Raw genomic sequence first — 10,630 nt, 5'->3', positions numbered from 1 at the left:
CTTCTAAATTCTGAGAGATAGCTCACACATCCCCAAAAGATTATCTATCAATGAATTCACATCAATAATGTGAGTCTCCTAAAACCATATTGAGCTTATGCTAAGTGCTAAGTCACTTCAGTCGTGTCCGACTCTGTGTGACCCCATAGACGGCAGCCCACCAGGCTCCCCCATCCCTGGGATTCTCCAGGCAAGAACACTGGAGTGGGTTGCCATTTCCTTCTCCAATGCATGAAAGTGAAAAGTGAAAGTGAAGTCGCTCAGTTGTGTCCGACTCTTAGCGACCCCATGGATTGCAGCCCACCAGGCTCCTCCATCCATGGGATTCTCCAGGCAAGAGTACTGGAGTAGGGTGCCATTGCCTTCTCCGATATTGAGCTTAGTTATCTGAAATTCTTTAAAATTTGTTTTGCTAGCAATTTGTATCTCAAACCTTATTCACTTCACATGGAAAAATATGAGCATAGATTCTACCCCGAGTGTTTATATTTCTAATTTCAAGGGATATAACAAAATTATTAAGATTACACTTCAATGGTATTCATATCCGTATATAAGCTGTGTGTGCCATAATATAATTTTGAGTGGCGGTGGTCAGACAGGGTCCAGAAATGAGCTGGAGTCACTGTCCAATAAGTAAAGATCATATCTTGTAACTGTGAAAAATGATCAAAGTTGGCACAAAGATTACCAATCAGGAAATCTGAATTCCAGCCCAAGAAGGACAAGATTAAATTAAGTGATTAAAATGTAGTTTTCTCAGTATTCTTCTCATCTAAAAAGATCATTGCAGAGCACATATCTCTAAGAACTCCATCATGTAGCTTTGCAACCAAGACATTTGCACAGAGTATTTAATACATGCGAGAGGGGCTGGAGCTGGAGTCTGCCCCATGGCAGAGTCATAGCCTTTAAATGTGCCTCTCCTTCTCTTAGCTGGCCTGCTGAGCACACCGTACCTGTGATTGATAGTGCAGAGGACATCAGGACAAGCAGCAGCAGCAGCTCTGCTCTTCCAGGTTTATGAATTCATCAGCTCTCACATATTCTTGCTTCTCAAAAGGATTCAAACTAGAGTTGGTATGCTCCCAACATTTCTTTTGTTTTCCTTTGGCGTCACACTTTGCTAAAATCAAAAAAAAAATTCTCTTACAGGTTCTAGTGGAGAGTACATCATCTTTTTAAATACGTCAATTTTCTCATATCCTGCAACACAGTCTCCCCCATAGATAATATTGTACTGCAGGTTGATCTCTGGTGTTTCTCTTGCTTCCTGACGTTTAAAAATTGGCCATTCCTCTGCACTGAGCTGTCCATGCTTTTCCGAGTCACTCGAGAGGGCAGCTGTCTAAACTGACACCTCACCCCTGCAGTAAGGACAGTGCCACATTGTCATCAGTTGTCACAAGTAAATTCTGATATTAGTGATGGCGTCTTCTGCTTGTACTGTTTATTTTATTAGGTGATTCTACTATAGCACTTCATTGACTCTTCCTCACAAGGCTCCTTTAGGCAGGAATGGCAAGCATTTTCTTCAAGAAGGAAGAAATGGGGACTTCCCTGGTGATCCAGTGGCTAAGACTCAGCGTTTCCAATGCAGGGGTCCCAGGTTCAATCCCTGGGCAGGGTCCTAGATCTCACTTGCCATAACTAAAGATCCTGCATGCCACACCTAAGACCTGGTACAGCCAAATGAACAAGTATATTTTTTAAAAAAGAAGGAAGCAGTGAAAGATTAAAGATAGGCCCAAAGTTGGGGTGGGGGAAAACCCGTGTTCTCCAGCCCCTAGTCCAAGGCCCAGTCCACTAAGCCAAACTTCCTCTCTGAAGAAATAGAGGAATTAAAAAATTAATTTCCTTTAATTTTCCTGAATTAAAATGAAAAATCTTGACATTTCTATGAAAATTCTAATCTTTCCCATTCTATTGTTTTCTTCTATTTTTTGCATTGATCACTAATGAAGCCTTTCTTACCGCTCCTTGCTGTTCTTTAGAACTCTGCATTCAGATGGGTGTATCTTACCTTTTCTCCTTTGCCTTTAGCTTCTCTTCTTTTCTCCGGCTATATTTAAGGCCTACTCAGACAACCATTTTGCCTTTTTGCATTTCTTTTTCATGGGGATGGTCTTGATCACTGCCTCCTGTACAATGTCACGAACCTCCATCCATAGTTCTTCAGGCACTCTATCAGCTCTAATCACTTGAATCTATTTCTCACTTCCACTGTATCATCATAAGGGATTTGATTTAGGTCATATCTGAATGGTCTAGTGGTTTTCCCTACTTTCTTCAGTTTAAGCCTGAATTTGCCAATAAAGAGTTCATGATCTGAACCACTGTCAGCTCACAGTCTTGTTTTTGCTGACTGTATAGAGCTTCTCCATCTTTGGCTGCAAAGAATACAATCAATCTGATTTCAGTATGGACTATGTGGTGATGTCCATGTATAGAGTTGTCTCTCGTGTTGTTGAAAGAGGGATGTCATGTGAGATCTTGTGTTGTTGGAAGAAGAATATTTCATGCAAAGATGGGCTCAATAAAGGACAGAAATGGTATGGACCTAACAGAAGCAGAAGATATTAAGAAGAGGTGGCAAGAATACACAGAAGAACTATACAAAACAAGATCTTAATGAACCCAAATAACCACCATTGTGTGATCACTCACCTAGAGCCAGACATCCTGGAATGCAAAGTCAAATGGGCCTTAGGAAGCATTCCTGCAAACAAGGTGAGAGAGGTGATGGAATTTCTGTTGAGCTCATTCAAATCCTGAAAGATGATGCTGCGAAAGCGCTGCACTCAATATGCCAGCAAATTTGGAATACTCAGCAGTGGCCACAGGACTGGAAAAGGTCAGTTTTCATTCCAATCCCAAAGAAAGGCAATGCCAAAGAATACTCAAACTACTGCACAATTGCACTCATCTCACACGCTAGTAAAGTAATGCTAAAATTCTCAAGCCAGGCTTCAGCAATATGTGAACCAAGAACTTCCAGATGTTCAAGCTTGATTTAGAAAAGGTGGGGGAATTAGATATCAAATTGCCAACATCCACTGAATCATCGAGAAAGCAAGAAAGTTCCAGTAAAACATCTACTTCTGCTTTATCGACTACACCAAAGTCTTTGACTGTGTAGATCACAACAAATTGTGGGAAATTCTAAAGAGATGGGAATACCAGACCACCTGACCTGCCTCCTGAGAAATCTGTATGCAAGTCAAAAAGCAACAGTTAGAACAGAACATGGAACAATGGATTGGTTCCAAATTGGGAAAAAGAACATCAGGGCTGGGAAGATTCCCTGGAGAAGGGAATGGCAATGCACTCCAGTATTTTTGCCTGGAAAATCCCATGGACAGAGGAGCCTGGCGAACTACAGTCCATGGGGTCATAAAAAGTCGAACCACGACTTAGTGATTAAATGACCACAATATAACCTCTTGTAGTTTTACTGTTATAAAAAACTTAGTTGAGAGAATGAGAAGCTTCCTGAAATTTTTAAGACTTGCTACTAGAGTTTTTAATACATTTAGTAGTTACTAAAATTGCACTTTTTCAGGATTCCACCGCTGCAACTTTTAGTTTGTTCAGTGGCCTTCTCTGATGGTAATCACGAAACATTGCTCTGAGCAGGCTGCTTAGTGTCTAGCAAGAGACATAAATCTCATAAATCTCAGAAATCTCCATACAGATTTCTAAAGCCACTTTTCTGAGCAGCTTTTCCTATCTGGATATCCTTCTGCATGAATTACAAATGACTCAGCAGCCCTCAACTCTGGTATCTGTTTCCTCCTCAGAAGACCTCTGCTCTCAACCTGGGTTAACTCCCGTGTGCTACAGTTTGGAAAGTGCAACAGGCAGAAAGATAAGGCAAATATAAGATATATGTTCTTCTCCTAGGAAGAGCAGAGAGAGTCCCTTGGACTGCAGGAGATCAAATCAGTCAATCCTAAGAAATCAACAACACTGAATATTCTGGAAGGACTGATGCTGAAGCTGAAGCTCAAAACTTTGGGCACCTGATGGGAAGAGCTGTCTCATTGGAAAGACCTGATGCTGGGAAAGACTGAAGGCAGGAGGAGAAGGGCAGCAGAGGATGAGATGATTGGATGGCATCACCGACTCGATGAATGTAATTTCAGCAAACTCTGGGAGATAGTGGAGCACAGAGGAGCCTGGCGTTCCTGAACTCCGCGGGGTCACAAAAGTTGGACATGACTTAGTGACTGAACAGTGATGACAACAAGAAGAACAGCAGACCTGTGTGGTAAATTGCTTAGCGTCTGAAAAAGTGAAAGAGGAGAGGAAAAAGTTGGCTTAAAGCTCAACATTCAGAAAACGAAGATCATGGCATCCGGTCCCATCACTTCATGGGAAATAGATGGGGAAACAGGGAAACAGTGTCAGACTTTATTTTTCTGGGCTCCAAAATCACTGCAGATGGTGACTGCAGCCATGAAATTAAAAGACGCTTACTCCTTGAAGGAAAGTTATGACCAACCTAGATAGCATATTCAAAAGCAGAGACATTACTTGCCAACAAAGGTCCATCTAGTCAAGGCTATGGTTTTTCCTGTGGTCATGTATGGATGTGAGAGTTGGACTGTGAAGAAGGCTGAGCACCAAGAATTGATGCTTTTGAACTGTGGTGTTGGAGAAGACTCTTGAGAGTCCCTTGACTGCAAGGAGATCCAACCAGTCCATTCTGAAGGAGATCAGCCCTGGGATTTCTTTTGAAGGAATGGGAGTGAAAAGAGAGGCGTAGATATCCGGAGTGGACATCTGCCCCACACAGGGATGGAATCCAAGTCTCCCAAGTCTCCCGCATTGCGAGTGGTGGTTTCTTCACCAGCTGAGCCACAGCAGAAGGCCATAAACGCAACCAGACGACGAGGATGGGATTCGAACCCACGCGTGCAGAGCACAATGGATTAGCAGTCCATCGCCTTAACCACTCGGCCACCTCGTCGCACAGCATACGTATAGTCGTGAAAAGACAAGGGACAGACAGTAGGAGACTCGCGGACCAGTCCGCGGGCAGAAATCAAGAAAAACAAACAAACAAGAAAAGTTTTTTCTTTCGAGTGTAAAGAAGATATAAAACCCTAACTGGAGTCAAGTGTGTATGTTATTCCCTGGAAGAAGTAGTGCTGATCCATCGGAAATGGACAGTAAACTTGTCAACTATTCCGAAGTAAGAAGGGCCAGAGGTTTGCCTCTCTTTGGAAATGAGTGAGGAGGGCCGATTTTGCTATTACACCCTCACCCCCGCCCCCCGCCCCGGCCCCAGGGCCCTCGCCCAGGACGAAAGGAAAAAAAAAAAAAGAGAAAGGACGGGAAAGGAAAACGCTTGCTGGTTTGTAAAGATTAGGAAGGCGGTGGCAACGGTTCTAGCAGTGGTGAAAGGAGACGGTGCATCTGTAAGCTGACGAACTGTGTTGTGCCCGTGATGCTCGAGCGAGGAACTGGATGGGTGTCACGAAAAGAAAGCCTAGCAGAGGATGGTTTCGATCCATCGACCTCTGGGTTATGGGCCCAGCAGTTTATTTTATTAGGTGATTCTACTATAGCACTTCATTGACTCTTCCTCACAAGGCTCCTTTAGGCAGGAATGGCAAGCATTTTCTTCAAGAAGGAAGAAATGGGGACTTTCCTGGTGGTCCAGTGGCTAAGACTCAGCGTTTCCAATGCAGGGGTCCCAGGTTCAATCCCTGGGCAGGGTCCTAGATCTCACTTGCCATAACTAAAGATCCTGCATGCCACACCTAAGACCTGGTACAGCCAAATGAACAAGTATACTTTTTAAAAAGAAGGAAGCAGTGAAAGATTAAAGATAGGCCCAGTTATAGGAAACCTGTGTTCTCCAGCCCCTAGTCCAAGGCCCAGTCCACTGGTCAAACTTCCTCTGAAGAAATAGAGGAATTAAAAATTCACTTTTAATTTTTCCTGAATTAAAATGAAAAATCTTGACATTTCTATGAAAATTCTAATCTTTCCCATTCATTGTTTTCTCATTTTTTGCATTGATCACTAATGAAGTTGATGCAAAGAATACACAGAAGAACTGTACAAAAAGATTCACGACCCAGATAATCATGATGGTGTGGATCACTCACCTAGAGCCAGACATCCTGGAATGAAGTCTCTTAGAAAGCATCAGGAACCAGAGATCAAATTGCCAACATCCACTGGATCATGGAAAAAGCAAGAGAGTTCCAGAAAACATCTATTTCTGCTTTATTGACTATGCCAAAGCTTTGACTGTGTGGATCACAATAAACTGTGGAAAATTTGAAAGAGATGGGAATACCAGACCACCTGATCTGCCTCTTGAGAAATTTGTATGCAGGTCAGGAAGCAACAGTTAGAACTGGACATGGAACAACAGACTGGTTCCAAATAGGAAAAGGAGTTCATCAAGGCTGTATATTGTCACCCTGTTTATTTAACTTATATGCAGAGTACATCATGAGAAACGCTGGACTGGAAGAAACACAAGCTGGAATCAAGATTGCCGAGAAATATCAATAACCTCAGATATGCAGATGACACCACCTTATGGCAGAACAAAGCTCCGTCTAGTCAAGGCTATGGTTTTTCCAATAGTCATGTATGGATGTGAGAGTTGGACTGTGAAGAAAGCTGAGTGCCAAGAATTGATGATTTTGAACTGTGGTGTTGGAGAAGACTCTTGAGAGTCCCTTGACTGCAAGGAGATCCAATCAGTCCATTCTGAAGGAGATCAGACCTGGGTGTTCTTTGGAAGGAATGATGCTAAAGCTGAAACTCCAGTACTTTGGCCACCTCATGCGAAGAGTTGACTCATTGGAAAAGACTCTGATGCTGGGAGGGGTTGGGGGCAAGAGGAAAAGGGGATGACAGAGGATGAGATGGCTGGATGGCATCACTGACTCGATGGACGTGGGTCTGGGTGAACTCCAGGAGTTGGTGATGGACAGGGAGGCCTGGCGTGCTGTGTGATTCATGGGGTCACAGAGAGTCGGACACGACTGAACGACTGATCTCTGAATGAGCATGAAGGGTTTTTTTGTTTTGTTTTTTTTTTTTAATCTAACTGCCTCATAGAAACAGAAAATGTATGTTAAAATATTCCATCTATGACAATAGTTTGATGCACCAAAGGGCCACAGTTCAAATTGAAGAGGCTGTTCAAAGAGAAAATGGGAACATCAATAGCCTCATTATTCTGGTCATAATGAAATTAAAATGTAAATATGGTCTACCAAAACGGCATTGTTGGTGGACACCACACTAGCAGAGGGCCGTGAATACGGATCAAAGTAGATTTCATGGGTACCTCTGCAGCAGTGGAATGAAGAGATGTTCCTCTGAGTCTGTTTGCTGTGATGATACTGTGATTGAAGGAGGTGATAAATAAAAGATAACTTGTATATTTATACCAAATGTTGTTACAAGGATGCATATCTTTGTGTAGCTAAGACTTTTTAAAAATGTTTATTGGCATGTATTCGCTTGACAATGTTGCATCAGTTTCTGCTGCACAGCAAAAAAAGCTGTACTTTTGTATTTCCTTCCCTTCAGGCCACCACAGAGCATGTGTGTTAACAATGTAGCTAACATTCTAGAAAATTCCAGATTGACCCACAAATGGATTAGCTACCTTATCAACACAAAGGTTTTGAGAAATCTAAAGTAGGATCTTTGCTGAAAAGACTCTGCCTGTAGTCTCTCAGGCTAAAAAAAAAAAGGCAATCCCATTAAATCTGTAACTGCTTCTTAAGTGCAAGTATCTGACAGAAGGATTCCAATGGTCCCCTTCTAAATTCTGAGAGATAGCTCACATCCCCAAAAGATTATCTATCAATGAATTCACATCAATAATGTGAGTCTCCTAAAACCATATTGAGCTTATGCTATGCTAAGTCACTTCAGTCGTGTCCGACTCTGTGTGACCCCATAGACGGCAGCCCACCAGGCTCCCCATCCCTGGGATTCTCCAGGCAAGAACACTGGAGTGGGTTGCCATTTCCTTCTCCAATGCATGAAAGTGAAAAGTGAAAGTGAAGTCGCTCAGTTGTGTCCGACTCTTAGCGACCCCATGGATTGCAGCCCACCAGGCTCCTCCATCCATGGGATTCTCCAGGCAAGAGTACTGGAGTAGGGTGCCATTGCCTTCTCCGATATTGAGCTTAGTCATCTGAAATTCTTTAAAATTTGTTTTGCTAGCAATTTGTATCTCAAACCTTATTCACTTCACATGGAAAAATATGAGCATAGATTCTACCCCGAGTGTTTATATTTCTAATTTCAAGGGATATAACAAAATTATTAAGATTACACTTCAACGGTATTCATATCCAGATATATAAGCTGTGTGTGCCATAATATAATTTTGAGTGGCGGTGGTCAGACAGGGTCCAGAAATGAGCTGGAGTCACTGTCCAATAAGTAAAGATCATATCTTGTAACTGTGAAAAATGATCAAAGTTGGCACAAAGATTACCAATCAGGAAATCTGAATTCCAGCCCAAGAAGGACAAGATTAAATTAAGTGATTAAAATGTAGTTTTCTCAGTATTCTTCTCATCTAAAAAGATCATTGCAGAGCACATATCTCTAAGAACTCCATCATGTAGCTTTGCAACCAAGACATTTGCACAGAGTATTTAATACATGCGAGAGGGGCTGGAGCTGAGTCTGCCCCATGGCAGAGTCATAGCCTTTAAATGTGCCTCTCCTTCTCTTAGCTGGCCTGCTGAGCACACCGTACCTGTGATTAATGGTGCAGAGGACATCAGGACAAGCAGCAGCAGCAGCTCTGCTCTTCCAGGTTTATGAATTCATCAGCTCTCATATTCTTGCTTCTCAAAAGGATTCAAACTAGAGTTGGTATGCTCCCAACATTTCTTTTGTTTTCCTTTGGCGTCACACTTTGCTAAAATCAAAAAAAAAATTCTCTTACAGGTTCTAGTGGAGAGTACATCATCTTTTTAAATACGTCAATTTTCTCATATCCTGCAACACAGTCTCCCCCATAGATAATATTGTACTGCAGGTTGATCTCTGGTGTTTCTCTTGCTTCCTGACGTTTAAAAATTGGCCATCCCTCTGCACTGAGCTGTCCATGCTTTTCCGAGTCACTCGAGAGGGCAGCTGTCTAAACTGACACCTCACCCCTGCAGTAAGGACAGTGCCACATTGTCATCAGTTGTCACAAGTAAATTCTGATATTAGTGATGCATCTTCTGCTTGTACTGTTTATTTTATTAGGTGATTCTACTATAGCACTTCATTGACTCTTCCTCACAAGGCTCCTTTAGGCAGGAATGGCAAGCATTTTCTTCAAGAAGGAAGAAATGGGGACTTCCCCGGTGGTCCAGTGGCTAAGACTCAGCGTTTCCAATGCAGGGGTCCCAGGTTCAATCCCTGGGCAGGGTCCTAGATCTCACTTGCCATAACTAAAGATCCTGCATGCCACACCTAAGACCTGGTACAGCCAAATGAACAAGTATATTTTTTAAAAAAGAAGGAAGCAGTGAAAGATTAAAGATAGGCCCAAAGTTGGGGTGGGGGAAAACCCGTGTTCTCCAGCCCCTAGTCCAAGGCCCAGTCCACTAAGCCAAACTTCCTCTCTGAAGAAATAGAGGAATTAAAAAATTAATTTCCTTTAATTTTCCTGAATTAAAATGAAAAATCTTGACATTTCTATGAAAATTCTAATCTTTCCCATTCTATTGTTTTCTTCTATTTTTTGCATTGATCACTAATGAAGCCTTTCTTACCGCTCCTTGCTGTTCTTTAGAACTCTGCATTCAGATGGGTGTATCTTACCTTTTCTCCTTTGCCTTTAGCTTCTCTTCTTTTCTCCGGCTATATTTAAGGCCTACTCAGACAACCATTTTGCCTCTTTACATTTCTTTTTCATGGGGATGGTCTTGATCACTGCCTCCTGTACAATGTCATGAACCTCCATCCATAGTTCTTCAGGCACTCTATCAGCTCTAATCACTTGAATCTATTTCTCACTTCCACTGTATCATCATAAGGGATTTGATTTAGGTCATATCTGAATGGTCTAGTGGTTTTCCCTACTTTCTTCAGTTTAAGCCTGAATTTGCCAATAAAGAGTTCATGACCTGAACCACTGTCAGCTCACAGTCTTGTTTTTGCTGACTGTATAGAGCTTCCATCTTTGGATGCAAAGAATACAATCAATCTGATTTCAGTATGGACTATCTGGTGATGTCCATGTATAGAGTTGTCTCTCGTGTTGTTGAAAGAGGGATGTCATGTGAGATCTTGTGTTGTTGGAAGAAGAGTATTTCATGCAAAGATGGGCTCAATAAAGGACAGAAATGGTATGGACCTAACAGAAGCAGAAGATATTAAGAAGAGGTGGCAAGAATACACAGAAGAACTATACAAAACAAGATCTTAATGAACCCAAATAACCACCATTGTGTGATCACTCACCTAGAGCCAGACATCCTGGAATGCAAAGTCAAATGGGCCTTAGGAAGCATTCCTGCAAACAAGGTGACAGAGGTGATGGAATTTCTGTTGAGCTCATTCAAATCCTGAAAGATGATGCTGCGAAAGCGCTGCACTCAATATGCCAGCAAATTTGGAATACTCAGCAGTGGCC

The 10,630-nt window shown here is 42.2% G+C and overlaps 1 non-coding gene across 1 annotated transcript; it reads right to left on the bottom strand.

The window, feature by feature from the left end:
• Positions 1–4,890: 4,890 nt before the first annotated feature.
• Positions 4,891–4,972, bottom strand: TRNAS-GCU (transfer RNA serine (anticodon GCU)). Its single transcript has one exon. It is a non-coding gene; the product is annotated as a tRNA-Ser (tRNA).
• Positions 4,973–10,630: the final 5,658 nt, after the last annotated feature.

Source organism: Bos mutus, chromosome 23, assembly GCF_027580195.1.
Source record: "Bos mutus isolate GX-2022 chromosome 23, NWIPB_WYAK_1.1, whole genome shotgun sequence".
In the NCBI taxonomy this organism is placed as follows: Eukaryota; Metazoa; Chordata; class Mammalia; order Artiodactyla; family Bovidae; genus Bos; species Bos mutus.
This window is presented reverse-complemented; position numbering and strand designations above follow the sequence as displayed.